General features: G+C 44.8%; 1 protein-coding gene across 1 annotated transcript in view; it reads left to right on the forward strand.

The window, feature by feature from the left end:
* Positions 1–17,911, forward strand: part of LOC124802870 (UDP-N-acetylglucosamine--dolichyl-phosphate N-acetylglucosaminephosphotransferase) — a 149,092-nt gene that overhangs the window by 60,500 nt on the left and 70,681 nt on the right. The gene's annotated exons all lie outside the window — the stretch shown is intronic.

Here is a 17,911-nt window from a genome sequence, read left to right on the forward strand (position 1 = left end):
AAACTGTTGTTAATGAGGTCATAACTGATCAACTAAATTATCGCAAGTTGTGTGTGTGATGGGTGCCCAAGATGCTTACAACACAAAATGAACAGAGTCATTGCCACTCATGAATTTCTTGAGCTTTTTGAGACTGAAGGCATGGCTTTTCTCAGCTCGATAGTGACAAGAGATGAAACTTGGGTTAACACCGTAATGCAGAGAGCAAATGACAACCAGTGCATTGGCACTATACTCGTTCTCCTTCAGCCAAAAGATTCAAAGCTCAGCAAACAACAAGGAAAATCACTGTGCCAGTGTTTTGGGACAGAAATGGGGTTCTGCTCATTGAATTTTTGGAAAGAGATGAAACAATAAATGCTGCAAGATGTTGTGAGAAACTTAACAGAGCCATACAAAACAAACATCGTGAGATACTGACAATGCGAGTCTGTCTCCTTTATAACAACGCACATCCGCGTGCCACTCATGCAACACAAGAGTTGGTGAATTTGTTTGGTTGGGATGTTTTAAGCCACCCCTCTCACAGCCCCAATCTCACACCTAGTGACAATCACCTGTTCACTAAATTGAAGGAACACCTTTGTGGAAAACACTTGTCCAATGACGACAAGGTGAAAATCGAATCGAATAACTGGCTGAAAAAGGTGGCTGGATGTCACTATGGGACAGGAATAAAAAAACTTGTTCCACAGATGACAGAATGTATTGAGGTAAATGGTGATTATGTGGAAAAATAATGTGCGCCCTGTACTACAGTGCATGTAAATTTTATTAAAATAAATTAATTTTTTGTACTTCAAAAATTATTATAACCTTACTTTCCAGATTAGCCTCATAGCAGAAATGAGAACAGTGAGAAACTTAACAACAGGATTGGTGATTACAAAGTAAATGAAGTTAAGGAATTCTACTACCTATGCAACAAAATAACCTATGATGTATTGAGAAAGGAGGACATAAAAAGCAGACTTGCACTGGCAAAAAGGGCATTCCTAGCCAAGAAGAGTGTGCTAGTATCAAATGCAGGTCTTAGTTTGAGGAAAATATCTCTAAAAATGTGTGTTTGGTGCACGGAATTGTATGGTTGTGAGACATGGAGTGTGGGAAAACTAGAACAGAAGAGAATCGAAGCCTTTGAGATGTGATGCTACAGAAGACTGTTGAAAATTAGGTGGACTGATAAGGAAGGAATGAGGAGGTTCTCTGCAGAATCGACTACGAAAGGAACATATGGAAAACACTGAGGAGAAGAAGAAGAAGAAGAAGAAGAAGAAGAGACAGGATGGTAGGACATCTGTTGAAACACCAGGGCGTAATTTCCGTGGTACTAGAGGGAGCTGTAGAGAATAAAAACTGTAGAGGAAGACAGAGCTTAGATTACATCCAGCAAATAATTGGGGACATAGATTGCAGTTGCTACTGTGAGATGAAAAGATTGGCACAGGAGAGGAATTCGTGGCAGGTCGCATCAGAACCATCAGAAGATTGATGATTCAAAACACCATCCTGCAATAATCATCGAATACACAACTACAAGCAATTCATAGAAATAAAAAATTTGTTGTACAACTGTAACATAATGAAACACTGTGTTCCACACTGAATATAATCAGTGATATTAATGCAATCACAGAGTAAACTGAATATTTCAGAGAGACTGTATAACAAAATTCTTTGCATGGCAAAATTATGATAAAATCTACAAAATTTGTCAGTGTGACACACAGTGTAGTCCAGTGTGAACAAATTCTTCATTATATATGAAATATCATTGTCACATGGATCAGATCATGGTGGGTAATGAAGTTACCACAATTAAAACTAATAGATCTTATGCTCATGTACTAGCATGCTACAGTAAGGTACAACTACAATTCGACATGTTTCAACACAGATATGAACTACATCTAAAGTGTAATGATATAAGTAGAACTATCCACTTGAAGTATATCCAAAATACGTAAGTAGTTAGCATCTGGACCATAGTATTACTGATACCTTTATTATCCACATACAACACATCCACTTATAACAAACTTTGTAATAGGCAGCTTGTGAAAATGGACAAAACCTGAAACTAGTCAGTCAAGAGAAAATTAGCAGCTTAGGCGCAAACAGTTAAAAATCCCTTTCCTAGAATATTTGAGAGCTGCAAGATGCAACATACTGAAAACATTGCTCAACATTAATTTTAACACCTGCAATCGTCACTGTCACAACAGCCTTATGTTTACTGATTCCTTCTATGTTTAACTGAATTTACTAGTGACAAGGAGAACTAAGACATAGTCCTCGCACTTTGGTTCTGTAACTGCTCAGTGTAACTTTCAGAAAATTACAAATGGAACAATCTCACAAGGATGTTTGTTACTGTTACCCGTTTTAGGGGGAGGGGGATGTTCTGTGTAAAATCTTTGTTGCTTAAAATCACAATGTGAAGCCACCATAAGCTTATTGTCACCTACTCCAGTCCAGTTTCATATTTCACTGGTACAACCTGGTAAAGCATTAACAACTAGTCTCCAAGTAATTGTATTCTGTTAACATTTAGTCTTTGACATAAAGACTCACAAGCAAAGAAGATGCGTATGAGGTTCATTCAAATGAAACCTGGTCAGTGCATCTACCTTTGCTTTACACGTAAGGTGACACCACGTAACTGCGGGTATGGTGGTGCCATCTATTGGCAGAGGGACTGATGTGTGCACACTGTTTGATGTTGCATAGCGCCAGTGTGGTTTTATGCCAAAGAGGTGCTCTCACAAGTTACTGTTCACTACCGAAAATGCAGGCAAGTAAGCAGAAACAACGAGGAGTGATTCGATTTTTGGCGGCAGAGGGAGTTGGAGGCTGTGAAATGTATGTGAAGGCTGTGTACGGTGAGTACAGTCTGAGCCATTCATTGTTGTGGAATGGTGCAAACGATTCCTTGAGGGGCGCAAGTCACTGGAAGACTAAGCTTGTCCTGGACAGGCTCAATGTGACATCACACCAGAAATGGTTGCGGAAGTGAATGTTTTAGTCTTGCTAAAGCTGAAGCTTGCTTTAGGTAAAACAAGCTATTCGTGGACATCGATTCGCAATGAACGAAGAAGTGTGTGACTGGGTCCAGGCCTGGCTCTGACATCAGCCTACTAGCTTCTTCAAAGATGGAATCGGCCAGCTAGTATTGCAATGGGATAAATGTGTCAACAGTTTTGGCGACTATTTTTGAGTGTACATACTGTGTATAACTACATTTTTGAGTTAATAAAATCGTTACTTTACTCTAGTGACCAGATTTCATTTAAATGCCCCTTATACATTTTTGGTCAACATATTATCAGCTGTAATTTTGCAGGAATGCAGTGTTATGATACAGGCATGCTGAAGGAATCTGTTTTAACTTCAGCACCTTCAACTTTCTTGTGGTGACAGTAGTGAATAGTAGCCACAGTCTGTTCCAACACTGCACTATCGGTAATGGAATCCCAGGCACTGATAACCTCATAGTTGAGTGACCCTACTAACCCCCCCCCCCCTCCCTCCCCCTCCAACACACACACACACACACACACACACACACACACACACACACACACACACACAGTGTAAGGGCTCCCATCAGCCCACATACAGGTGTGATTAGTACAGGCTACCCACCAGGTGGTCCAGTTGCATCCATTCTGGGCATCTACCATCAGCTATTTGCTTTTGCCCATCTGTACTTGGGGACACTGGGCTGACTATGGCCAGACAGACTGGTACTTAAGTACAAGGCTTAAATGATTCATTTGTTTTCAAAGCTCTGTATTTCCAAAATGATGATGATGTTGTTGTTGTTGCTGCTGCTGCTGTTGTCATCATCGTCACCTTCAGCCCAAAGACTGGTTTCATGGAGCTCTCCATGCTGCTCTAGCCTGTGCAAGCCTCTTCATCTCTGAACAACTATTGCGTCCTCTACATCTTTTGAACCTCCTTGCTGTATTCATCTCTTGGTCTCCCTCTACAATTTTAATACCCCCCCCCCCCAAAAAAAAATCCCTTCAGTACCAAATTGGTTATCCCCTGATGTCTTAGAACGTGTCCAACCAGCTGGACCCTTCTTTTAGTCAAGATGTGCCACGAATTTCTTTTCTCCCCAATTCTATTCAGTACCTCCGCATTAATTATGTCATCTACCGACCTAATCTTCAGCATTCTTCTATAGCACCACATTTCATGAGCCTCTATTCTCTTCTGGTCTAAACTGTGTATTGTCCATGTTTCACTTCCATACAAGATTAGACACCAGACAAATATACCGTCAGAAAACTTTCTAACACTTAAACCAATGCCTCTTTTCTTGCTATTGCCAGAGGTTTGCATCCTCTCTCTATTTTGGCAGTCATCAGCTATTTTTCTGCCCAAATAGCATAATTCATCTACTATGCTATAACGTAGGTTTACCTTTCGTTAACCTATCTTCTAACATAAGTCATAGGATCAGTATTGCCTAGTGTGTTCCTACATTTCTCTGGAATCCAAACTGATCTTCCGTGACATTGGCTTATAGCAGTTTTTTAGTTCTTCGTCTGTAAACTGATAGTTCAGTAATATTTGCACTGGCTTTGTTTAGAATTGGAATTATTACATTCTTCTTAAAATCTGGAGTTATTTTTTCCTGTCTCATACATCTTGCACACCAGGTGGAATAGTTGTCATAGTTGGCTCTCCCAAGGATATCAGTAATTCTGCCAGAATGCTGTCTACTCCAGGAGCCTTGTTTCGACTTAGGTCTTTTAGTGCTCTGTCAAATTCTTCTTGCAGTATCATGTCTGGTACCTTGTCTTCATCTACATGCTCTTCCCTTTGTATAATATCACCTTCAAGTTCATTTCCTTTATATACCCCTTTCTGTGTACTTCTTCCACCTTTCAGCTTTCCCCATCTTGTCTACAATACTGGTTTTCCATCTACACTCTTGATATTCATATAGCTGCTTTTGTTATCTCCAAAGGCCTCTGTAATTTTTCTGCAGGCAGTATCTTTCTTTCCCTAGTGAAATTTGCTTCTAAATCCTTACATTTGTTCTCTAGTCATTCCTGCTTGGCGATTTTGCACATCCTATCAATCTCATTTTTTAGGCATTTGTATTCCCTTTGCCTGCTTCATTTGGTGCATTTTTATATTTTCTCCTTTGGTAAATTAAATCCAATATCTCCTGTGAAATCCAAGGATTTCTACTAGGCCTTGTCTTTTTATGTATTTTATCCTCTGCTTCCTTCACTGTTTCATCTCTCAAAGCTACCTATTTGTTTTCTACTATATTCCTTTCCCCTGCTCTAGTCAACTGTTGCCTAATGCTCCCCCTGAAACTCTCAACAACCTCTTGTTCTTTCAACTTATCCAAGCCCTATCTCCTTTTCATACACTCCTGGAAATTGAAATAAGAACACCGTGAATTCATTGTCCCAGGAAGGGGAAACTTTATTGACACATTCCTGGGGTCAGATACATCACATGATCACACTGACAGAACCACAGGCACATAGACACAGGCAACAGAGCATGCACAATGTCGGCACTAGTACAGTGTATATCCACCTTTCGCAGCAATGCAGCCTGCTATTCTCCCATGGAGACGATCGTAGAGATGCTGGATGTAGTCCTGTGGAACGGCTTGCCATGCCATTTCCACCTTGTGCCTCAGTTGGACCAGCGTTCGTGCTGGACGTGCAGACCGCGTGAGACGACGCTTCATCCAGTCCCAAACATGCTCAATGGGGGACAGATCCGGAGATCTTGCTGGCCAGGGTAGTTGACTTACACCTTCTAGAGCACGTTGGGTGGCACGGGATACATGCGGACGTGCATTGTCCTGTTGGAACAGCAAGTTCCCTTGCTGGTCTAGGAATGGTAGAACGATGGGTTCGATGACGGTTTGGATGTACCGTGCACTATTCAGTGTCCCCTCGACGATCACCAGTGGTGTACGGCCAGTGTAGGAGATCGCTCCCCACACCATGATGCCGGGTGTTGGCCCTGTGTGCGTCGGTCGTATGCAGTCCTGATTGTGGCGCTCACCTGCACGGCGCCAAACACGCATACGACCGTCATTGGCACCAAGGCAGAAGCGACTCTCATCGCTGAAGACAACACGTCTCCATTCGCCCCTCCATTCACGCCTGTCGCGACACCACTGGAGGCGGGCTGCACGATGTTGGGGCGTGAGCGGAAGACGGCCTAACGGTGTGCGGGACCGTAGCCCAGCTTCATGGAGACGGTTGCGAATGGTCCTCGCCGATACCCCAGGAGCAACAGTGTCCCTAATTTGCTGGGAAGTGGCGGTGCGGTCCCCTACGGCACTGCGTAGTATCCTACGGTCTTGGCGTGCATCCGTGCGTCGCTGTGGTCCGGTCCCAGGTTGACGGGCATGTGCACCTTCCGCCGACCACTGGCGACAACATCGATGTACTGTGGAGACCTCACGCCCCACGTGTTGAGCAATTCGGCGGTACGTCCACCCGGCCTCCCGCATGCCCACTATACGCCCTCGCTCAAAGTCCGTCAACTGCACATACGGTTCACGTCCACGCTGTCGCAGCATGCTACCAGTGTTAAAGACTGCGATGGAGCTCCGTATGCCACGGCAAACTGGCTGACACTGACGGCGGCGGTGCACAAATGCTGCGCAGCTAGCGCCATTCGACGGCCAACACCGCGGTTCCTGGTGTGTCCGCTGTGCCATGCGTGTGATCATTGCTTGTACAGCCCTCTCGCAGTGTCCGGAGCAAGTATGGTGGGTCTGACACACCGGTGTCGATGTGTTCTTTTTTCCATTTCCAGGAGTGTAGTTTCATCAGTTTTAATCTACAAGTCATAACCAATAATCTGTGGTCAGAGTTCACATCTGCCCCCTGGAAATGTCTTACACTTTAATATCTGTTTCTCCCGTCTCTGTCTTACCATTATATAATCAGTCTGAAATCTTCCAGTGTTTCCAGTTCTCTTCCATGTACGCAGGCTTTTTTCATGAGTTGTAAAGCAAGTTTTAGTGCTGATTAAATTATGCTCTGTGCAGAATTCTGCCAGGTGGGTTCCTCTTTCATTCCTTTCACCCCAGCCAGTGTGCACCTACTATTATTCCTTCTCATCCTTTTCCTGCTGTTAACTTCCAGTCCCTTATCACTATTAAATTTTTGTCTCCCTTAACGATCTGAATAATTTCTGTTATCTCATTACACTTTTTTTTAAAATCTCTTCATCACCTGCGGAGTTTGTTGGCATAGAAACTTATACAATTGTGGTGGGTACAATTGTGGTGGGAGCTTGCTTCGTGTCTGTTCTGGCTTTGAAAGTGTGTTCACTATGTTGTTATAATGGTAAGGCAGAGATTTAGGAACCAGGTTTTAAATTGTAAGACATTTCCAGGGGCAGATGTGGACTCTGACCACAATCTATTTGTTATGAACTGCAGATTAAAATTGAAGAAACTGCAAAAAGGTGGGAATTTAAGGAGATGGAACCTGGATAAACTGACTAAACCAGAGGTTGTACAGAGTTTCAGTATTCCTATTTTTGCATTCATTATTAGATCTACCCTTGCATTATCCCTATTTGATTTTGTATTTATAGCTCTGTACTTGGATGATCAGAGGTCCAGTTCCTCCTGCCACTGAACTTCACAAATTACCACTATATCTATCTTCAGCCTATCCATTTGCCTTTATAAAGTTTCTAACCGACCTACCCAATTAAGGGTTCTAACATTCCACACTGTAGCAGAAGAATACCAGTTTTGTTTCCCCTGATGACGACATCCTCCTAAGTAATCGCCTCTGAGATCCAAGCTGGAGGGGAGGGGAAGGGCCTTTTTCACTTCTGGAATATTTTGCACGAGAGATGGCATCATTTAACCCTGCAGCAGAGCTGCATGCCCTTGGGAAAAATGATGCCTCTAGTTTGCTCTTACTTTCAGGCCATTCACAGTACTAGTGCAGCAAGGCCATGTTGGCCGATGTTACAATCCCAGATCAGTCAATATGCACCTACAGGATGGCTATCTGTATTGTTGAGTAATGCAAGCCACCCGATCAGGGTATGATCATGAGTGGTGGGAGGCGGGAGTGGAATCCAAAGTATTGCACTTACAACTGTAAACTCACAAAGTCACAAAGCTTTGACGTGTCCCATATTACACGTACATTTACTGTACACAATGTAATCCTACAGGATCAAATGAAATTCAATTCAATTCAATTCAAAGTTTGCCGTTTGCATTCTACAAATGTTCTACAAGAGTCCTGTGTCACACAGCCCATGTCCAAGCAATAGTTAAGTTTAATCAAACAATGGAAAATCCAGGATGGAATGTAACAATATTAGAGAAGGGAAGTTGCTACTCACCATATAGGGGAGATGCTGAGTTGTGATAGACACAGCAAAAAGTGTGGTTTCAGTTGTCTGAGACTGCAGATGTGTGTGCAAGTTACGTTTGCGCGAGTGTGTGTGTGTGTATGTATGTGTGTCTATTGCTGACAAAGGCCTTAATGGCCGAAAGCTATAATTTGTGAATCTTTTTGTTGTGCCAATCGCAACTCAACATCTCCGATACATGGTGCAACTTTCCTTCTACAGTAGTTAAGTTTGTTTCATACCTTATGTAGCAGCATGCTGTCAGTGGTCATCAGAGCAGCATTGATACATTCTCTGAGCTGAGCTGTTCCAGTGTCCTTGTCATTGGTGTACATTAACACGGTCTTTAATGTATCCCCATGAGGTACTAGGTCAGAGAATGGGGGGCAGGGTGAGCAAAAGAACAGAACTACATCATCTTAACCACTACGGCCAATCCAGTGAAGCAGAAGTTTGTCATTTAGGCAGCAATGAAAATTGATGCTCCATTGAGGGGGTGGGGGGGGGGGGGGTGCCGCATCATATGGCTTTGTCTGTGACATTGCACAGAAAACATTGATCCTTAGTGTATCACAATTTCATGAGGATTTACAGCACCCCACACTCTCACATTGTGGCGATACGCCTTTCACCTCCAAGCTGAATATCAGCTTGGAGGTGAAATGTTCATTGTCAGGTGCTTCCTGCATTATGATGCACAATTGAAGAAGCTGGCCATAATTCTTCTGGTTTTAATTTTTGCATGAACTGCAGACAGAATGGTTTGAGATATAACTGACATTGCATAATCTTCCAAGTTCCTGGCTTAGCTGTTTATTTTTTTGGACTGCATATGAAACTTTCACTCTTGCTCTCCAAGGGTGGATACGGCACACATGGTTGAGTCGGTGACTTTGTCTTTGAATAAAAATGTCATTTCTGTTTGTTTCAACGCGTACTTCTTTCAGTTACCTTCTGTACTATACTGTAGCAGTATTGTGTATTGGCCAAGTTTCATTGAGCTGAGGCAGTAATACATCATACAAAGGTTACTTTTGTCCTTAAGTTTTGCACAGAATTATATATACCCTCAAATGCAGAGTGGATATTCTCTCCCGTCTGAATTTTTTGAGTGTGTACTACTGCCCACTTTACCCATACCAACTGCTGGCTCCCCCTGCAGGCCCAGGGGTTAGAATAGGCCCGAGGTATTCCTGCCTGTTGTAACAGGTGACTAAAAGGAGTCTCAAAATTTTCAGCCTTTACGTGATGGTCCCCTGCAGGTTTTGACCTTTATTCTTCAAAATTTTTCTGAAGAGTGAGCTAATTGGGGAAGGTTACCTTACATAGTGCATCATGTCCATTGTGCATTGAGATCGTTAGCCCACTTTCTCGTGGTGGCATTGCAGTCCTGCTCATCCTCCATCTCTTGAGCGAGGACACGTTCATGGGTGCATTTTCCTCCACCCACTATGCAGTGTCTTTTTCTGCGCCGATGAGGACCATGGAATTCTTTGCACCTCATATCCAGCACGGTAGCCTGTCCGTTGTGATGGGGCTGTCATGTACCCTGTTGGTTGTAGCCCGCTTTCAACACAGGGATCACTCTGGTGATGCCTGCACCGTTAACTCCCCATGTATGCCATGAAGTAGATGCCCATCTCCCTGGCACATCAGGACTCCCAGCAATGGCCATCCTGCCAGGTGCCCCTGATGAGGCTGGGTGGTGCTGGTGGGGAGGGCCCCTGGTCAGAGTGGGTGGCATCAGGGCGGATGACACGCCATGAAATGTAGTACGTCATCTCTTGCTGGTTGTCCGCCGCCAGCAGTCTCTCAGTGGACAAAGTCAAACTTCAGTGCTAATAAATATGACCCCAAATCATTCCCCTCCTTGGCACACCATGGGATGAACACCAGGCTAAGGATGGCAGTGAAGCTTATTCGCCCTGGTACCTTGTATGTGCGAGAGTTGATGAGGAATCTTTCATGGCCACGAAGCCTCAGTTTTTTGTGGAGCATTTGGAGTACAAGTTTGAGGAGGTCAGTCTTGATAAAAACAACATCTTCTGCCCAATCACGGGCATTACTCGCTTGTGACAAGTTGGGGGATGTTTCTGTTACCATCACGCCCCATAAGAGCTTAAATATGGTCCAGGGTATTTATTCCACAGGGACCTTCTTTTGCAGTCTGATGGTGAGCTGCGTGCCAATTTAGAATGGCAAGATGTTCATTTCGTCCGGCGTGTCCATCGGAGTCCGAGGGATAATCAGGTTGCCACCAGTGCCTTCATCTTGGCCTTCAGGAATGACACATTGCCAGAGAAGGTCAAGGTGAGGTCTACCACTGTGATGTCAAGCCATATATCCCTCCCCTGATGAGGTGCTTTAAGTGCTGGAAGTTCGGCCATATGTCTTCCCGCTGTACTTCCAGTGTCACATGTCAAGATTATGGATGTTCATCACATCCCAATACTCCATGTTCCCCGCCTACCATCTGTGTCAACTGCAGAGAGCATCATTCACCTTGCTCGCCAGACTGCAGGATTTTACAGAAAGAGAGGAAAATTGTGGAATATAAGATGCTGGACCGACTGACCTACACCGAGGCTAAGAGGAAATTTGAGCTACATCCTGTGGCTAATACCTCTTCTTACGCCACTGTTACGAGAACAGTTGTCGCCCCATCAGTTCCTCGCATTTATGTCGCCTCTCAGAACCAGAAGATTACACCTGCCCCTTTGATGGAGGGGGGGCCATTTCCCTCCCTGTTGCTCCTGCACCACCTACTTCGGGAGCAACAGCCCCCCCCCCCCCCCTCCCCAACCATCGGGCATATCAGTCCCCACTTCTGAGCTGAAGAAGTGTAAGTCTTCTTTGGCTCCTCTCCCTAGGAAGGGGTCCCTTGAGTCACTCCCTTCCCATGTTTATGCTAGTGGGAAAGATGGCACCCACCAGTAGCTGAAGAGCCCAAAAGCAGCTGGTCATAGGGCTTCACACTCATCCTCAGTCCCAGAGACTGAATCAGTGAAGTCCTCCCAGCCAGGGAAACCCAAAGAGCAGTGAGAGAAACCCAAAAAGAAGGTCCCCAAGACCAAGGGAATGGCGGTAGCACCCACACCACCGCTACCTACAAGTTCTGTGGATAAGGTTTAGATTCTGGCATCCGCTGAGGACCTAGATGTTGCTGGACCCTAAGACACAATGGATATAGACTGCTCAGGCAAAAAGTCAATGGCAGCAGGTGACCCTAAGGCGTAAAGTGCCTCATTGAATGTTCCATGCCTTCCCAGTCTCACAATGATGTCGTCCTCCAGTGGAATTGCGACGTTTTTTTCCACCGTCTGGTTGAGCTACGGCAATTGATAAGCTTTACACCTGATTTCTGCATTGCCCACCAGGAAACCTGGTTCCCAGCAATACGGACCCCCGCCCTCCGTGGCTACAAAGGATACTACAGGAACCATAGCGACTATAATTGAGTTCAGGTGTAGTTTGTGTTTATGTCCTAAAATCAGTCTGTAGTGAAACTGTGCCCCTTCAAACCCCTCTTGAAATTGCTGTGGCTGTCAGAATAAGATGACACAGGAAATTGTCTGCAATGTATATCTTGCTCCAGGTGGTGCAGTATCCCTGAATGTATTAACTGCACTGATTGATCAACTCCCTAAACCTTTCCTACTTTTGGGAGATTTTAATGCCCATAACCACTTGTGCGGTGGCACCGTGCTTACTGACCGAGGCAAAGATGTCGAAACCTTACTGTCTCAGTTCGACTTCTGCCTCTTAAATATTGGGGCGGCTACTCGGCCATTGATTTATCAGTCTGCACCCCAGTACTTCTCCCATCTATCCACTGGAGAGCACATGATGACCTGTTTGGTAGTGACCATTTCCCCATCTTACTGTCACTGCCCCGGCATCAGGCCCATGGATGCCTGCCCAGATGGGCTTTATACAAGGCAGACTGGGAAACTTTCACCTCTGCTGTCACTCTTGAATCTCCACCACATGTTAACATTGATGTTATGGTTGAGCAGGTGACTACAACAATCGTTTCTGTGGCAGAAAACACGATCCCTCGCTCTTTAGGGTGTCCCCAGCAAAAGGCAGTCCCTTGGTGGTCGCCGGAAGTAGCTGAAGCAATTAAGGGAGCGTCAGCAAGCTCTATAGCGGCATAAGTGGCACCCTTCCCTGGAGCACCACACAGCCTTTAAATGGCTCTGTGCCCATGTTCGCCAACTTATAAAAAAACGGAAGCAGGAGTGTTGGGAGAGATATGTCTTGACCAGTGGTTGCCATACGTCACCTTCCCAAGTCTGAGCAAAGGTCAAACATGTTGTTAGGTACCAGACCCCAACAGGTGTTCCCAGTGTTAACATAAATGGCATGTTATCTACCGACACAAACGCGACTGCTGAGAACTTTGTTCAAGCCTCTGCATCAGGGAATTACCCCCTCAGTCTTTCGCAATCTCAAACGGCGGCTGGAAGGGAAAGTCCTCTCGTTTACTACACGCCACAGTGAACCTTATAATGCCCCATTTACAGAGTGGGAACTTCCTCATTGCTCTAGCAAATTTCCCCGACACAGCTCCTGGGCCAGATTGGATTCACAGTCAGATGATTAAACGTCTCTCATCTGACTACAAGCGACATCTCATCATCTTCAATTGGATCTGGTGCGATGGCATACTTCCATCGTAATGGCGGGAAAGCACAATCATTCCAGTGCTCAAACCCGGTAAAATCCCGGTTGATGTGGATAGCTATCAGCCCATCAGCCTCACCAACGTTCTTTGTAAGTTGCTGGAACGTATGGTGTGTCGGTGGTTGGGTTGGGTCCTCTCAAGTCACGTGGCTTGCTGGCTCCATGTCAGGGCAGCTTACGCCAGGGTCGCTCTGCCACTGAAAATCTTGTGTCCCTCGAGTCTGCCATCCGAACAGCCTTTTCCAGACACCATCAACTTGTCGTCATCTTTTTTTATTTACGAAAAACGTATGACACCACCTGGCGACATCGTATGCGTGCCACATGATACGAGTGGGGTCTCCGAGGTGCACTACCAAATTTAACCAGAATTTCCTGTTGCTTCTTACTTTCTGTGTCCAAGTTGGTGCCTCCCATAGTTCCCCCCATATCCAGGAGAATGGGGTCCCACCACTAATGGTCTAGCAGCAGCAGTAGGACCATCCTTCTCACATTCTCTATATGGAGACGACTTCTGCATTTCGTACTGCTCCACCAGTACTGGTGCTGCTGAGCGGCGCCTACAGGGAGCCATCCACAAGGTACAATCATGGGCTCTAGCCCACAGTTTCAGTTTTCGGCTGGAAAGTTGTGTATTATGCATTTCTGTTGGTGTCATACCATTCATCCAAAACCAGAACTTTACCTTAATGATGATCCACTCACTAGTGGAGACATATTGATTCTTAGGACTGGTTTTCGACACCCAGTTGATTTGGCTTCCTCATCTTCTTCAGCTTAAGCGGAAGGGCTGGCAGCACCTCAGTGCCCTCCACTGCCTGAGCAACACCAACTGAGGTGCAGATCGCTCTATGCTGCGGCAGCTCTACAGAGTCCTTGTTCAATCCTGCCTTGACCGTGGGACTCTGGTTTATGGTTCGGTGGTGCCCTCAGCATTGCTTTAACTGCACCACTGTGGTGTTCGCCTAGCGACAGGAGGTTTTCGGACGAGTCCGGTGACCAGCGTCCTTGTGGAGGCCAGAGACCCTCCATTGCAGTTTAGGCGTGCACAACTGCTGGCCAGTTATGTAGCGCACGTTCGTAGTTCTCCTGCACATCCGAATCACCATCTCCTTTTCCTACCCACAGTGGTTCATCTCCCGCATAGGTAATCCAGGTGAGGGCTTCCATTTGCAATTCGTGTCCGATCCCTTCTTTCCGAACTGGAGTCTTTGCCTTTACCACCTATACTTGAGGTCAATTCACGTACACCTCCATGGTGTACACCTAGGCTGCGGCTTCGCCTGGACCTTTCACATGGCCCTAAGGACTCAGTTAACCCCCGGCTCTCCACTGCCACTTCCTCCCGATTCTTGACATGTACAGAGGCCACGAAGTGGTTTACACCAACGGCTCAATGGCTGATGCTCACGTAGGCTTCGTGTAAGTCCATGGAGGACATATTGATCAGCATTCCTTGCCCAATGGCTGCAGTGTTTTCACTGGCTGAGCCGGTGGCTATATCTCGTGTTCTTGAGCACATCCGTTCATAACCTTGGGAGTTGTTTCTTCTGTGTACCGACTCCTTGAGCAGCCTACAAGCTACCGACCAGTGCTACACTCGTCATCCTTTGGTAGCGACCATCCAGGAGTCTATCTATGCCCTGGAACGATCCAGTCATTCAGCGGTGTTTGTCTGGACCCCAAGTCATTTCCCAGGCAACAAACTTCCCGACAGGTTGGCCAAACAGGCTACACGGAAACCGCTTATGGAGATCGGCTTCTCTGCAACTGACCTGCATTCAGTACTACGCCACAAGGTTTTGTGGCTTTGGGAGACGAAATGGAATAACCTCAGCATGCCCAACAAACTGTGTGCCATTAAGGAGACTACGAAATGTGGCAGTCCTCCATGCGAGCCTATTGCAGGGGCTCTGTGGTTCTCTGCCATCTCCGCATTGGCCACGCTTTGGTGACACACGGCTACCTCCTGCGCTGTGATGACCCACCTCATTGTCAGTGCGGTGCCCGGCTGACAGTGACCCATATCTTGGTGAGCTGTCCTCCTTTGGCTGCCCGGTGACGGACTCTTCAGTTACCTGTGACGGACTCTTCAGTTACTGGACTCATTGCCATTAAATATAGCTGGTAATGTCTTATCAGCTAATTTAGTTTTATGTCTTATCAGCTAATTTAGTTTTACATTTTATACATGACGGCGGGTTTTATCATTCTGTATAAGTTCTAGCACATGTGCTTTGTCCCTTTGTGTTCTCCACTCTAATGCTACTAGGGTGAACATTTTAGTGTGTCACAGAGTGGCTGGCTTTGTCTTCTTATTTTCGTGGTCGGCCAGCCACGGTCATCTGCTCTCCTGTTTTTACTCCTTCTACCTGTTTCTTGCTTCTCTCTGTGGTTTTCTTTTCCTGTTTTGTCCACAGTAGTGTTAGTTGTCCTTAAGTCGTTCTTCTGGTTCTTCCCTACTCCTGTTATTGTGCTGTATGTCTCCTTTCTTTTCTTCTTTCCGTTGTGTAATTATTTTATTGGGAACAAGGGACTGATGACCTCGCAGTTTGGTCCCTTCCCCCCTCTTTTAACCAACCAACCAACGAACTGCTGGCCTTATGTATACACTCATACAAAATTGAAATCAAATGTCATTGTCCAGAAACCAGCATCTGCCGCAGCATTTTCTTGTGCCTTGAGTAACTGCTCTTCATTGTAAGTATCAGGCAGTGTAAACACAGACAGAGCTGTTTTATTGTCTGTACTTCCCTGCTGCCGCAGTGTTGACCCTTGTAAGTATCCCCATGTCATTAGATTGCTCTTGGATTTGTCAACACTTTTTTGTAATGTGTCCAGTGGTCACCATGTTGTCCAGTCCAAGTTGTGTTTGGCTGTTAAGCATACTGCTGGCTTTACCCCTGCTTGAAGATGACTATTTTGGCTGCCCACAGTTTTTCTCTGGCTTTCTTGGCTGTATTTAGTGCAGATGCTAACCTCTTCCTAGACTTCAACCTAGGTTTTGGTGGAGTATGTCCATGATGGAGGGTAACTCATTTTCTTCGACTTCCTTCCTTTTGACATTTGCAGCTACTTGCTGGTGTATGTAAGGAGGAGCAGTGCCTTGCTCTGCGGTACAGTTTATCAACAGGACTTGGTTTCAAACATCCAGTAATTGTCCTTGCAGTTTCATTAAAGACTACGCCTACTTCTTTCGTGTGGACAGATTTGTACCACACTGGGCAGCCATATTCACCAGCCGAGAAACAGAGTGCCGTAGCAGAAGGACGAACCACCTGAGGGTTGGACACACCAATTACTATCACCAAGTTTCTGGATGAATCAGTTTTGATCTGACACCTTATGTTTAGTATTAATGAAGCGCAGCTGGTGAGTGAGTTGTCTACGGTAACTGCAAGGTATTTGAGTGTAAAACAATGCTCCAGTTTGATGCCTTCCCAAATCACTTCCAGCTTTCTTCCTGGCTGCCTGTTTCATAGGTGGAAACAGACCTGAGTGTAGCGTGGGTTTGGCTTCTGGTGGTTCTTGTTATAAAAAACATAAAATGTTCCCAGAGTTCTTGTCAGCATCTGTTATGCTTCTTCAAAATCATCTGTCTGTACTGAAAAATCAATTTTGTCTGTGTATAAAGTGATTACATGATGACGATACAAACTTTCAGGGATGATAGAGAAGGGTAAATGTATATTTGAGGACCCTGGTTCAGAAACAATGGAGTCGAAAGTTATAAGTGAAAGTCATTCTGATACCTCCAATGCTGAACCTCTTCTAATGCCAGCACTTTCCTTTCTTTGGGAGGATGTAGTATGGACTAAAACAAGAATGAAAATATCCAGTAAACATGGTCTCTAAAGTGCTTACCTTAAGAGCTATGAGCACTTGTTCATCCTTGCTACTGTAAAACACATCCCTTCCACTGAACACATACTCATAGCTCTTAAAATAGCAGAGAGCTGGTGGATAGATCACAGGTTCTAAGAGAAGATGTTAACCATCCAGAATGGCTTGGTTGCTGGGGTCATGACACTCAGCAATAAGCATGATGATGTGGTTGTGGTGGTAATAATAATAATAATAATAAAATAATAATAATAATAATACCTACATTGAGTATTTGTAATTGGGGAGGAGGGAATCTATGCTCTAGAAACATCATGAAGCTCTTTGTCTTGGGTGAAAATCAGATCTGGATTGTATCCTCACTTCCAGTCTCAACTGTTGAAAGATGGCTGCCATGAATGAAGTTTAAGTCATTGGATTCAGACCTCTGTGTCACCATCTTCAGCACCTTCTTCATATTCCCAGATGTTGCTGTGATTATTAAAATATTCCTAGACACGTTAAGATATCACACTGGTGCTCTTGACACAGCTTTTGAAGGTGTTCCTCTTTTTGTTTAGGTGTTTCTTAAATATTTACAATTATGGGTTTCAAAGCAAGTCTTGAAAAAGACCTTTTGAATGGAAACTAGTGGATCACTACTATTTCTTCTTGATTTGAAAGAATCAGATCAGTAATGCATAAAATGAAAAGCAATGGTTCCAGTACATTTTCTCAGAGCACTCTTGAAATTACCTTTGTCAATGACACACTATCCAAGACAATGTGGAGTGTTCTCCTTACCAGGAAATCCTCAAATCTAGTCACGAATTTTTCTTGCTGTTTCAGTTGATCAGACTTTTGGTTATAAACATTCGTGTGGTACAGAGTCAAATGCTTTCTGAAGTCATGAAATACTGTATCCTCTTGATCACTGACTCTCAGTAAGTCATTTGAGAAAAGCACAAAATGGATTTCACATGACTGATGTTTCTGGAATCCATGCTGGTTAGCATGAGGAAGG

The sequence above is a fragment of the Schistocerca piceifrons genome, chromosome 6 (genome assembly GCF_021461385.2).
Source record: "Schistocerca piceifrons isolate TAMUIC-IGC-003096 chromosome 6, iqSchPice1.1, whole genome shotgun sequence".
Lineage (NCBI taxonomy): Eukaryota > Metazoa > Arthropoda > Insecta > Orthoptera > Acrididae > Schistocerca > Schistocerca piceifrons.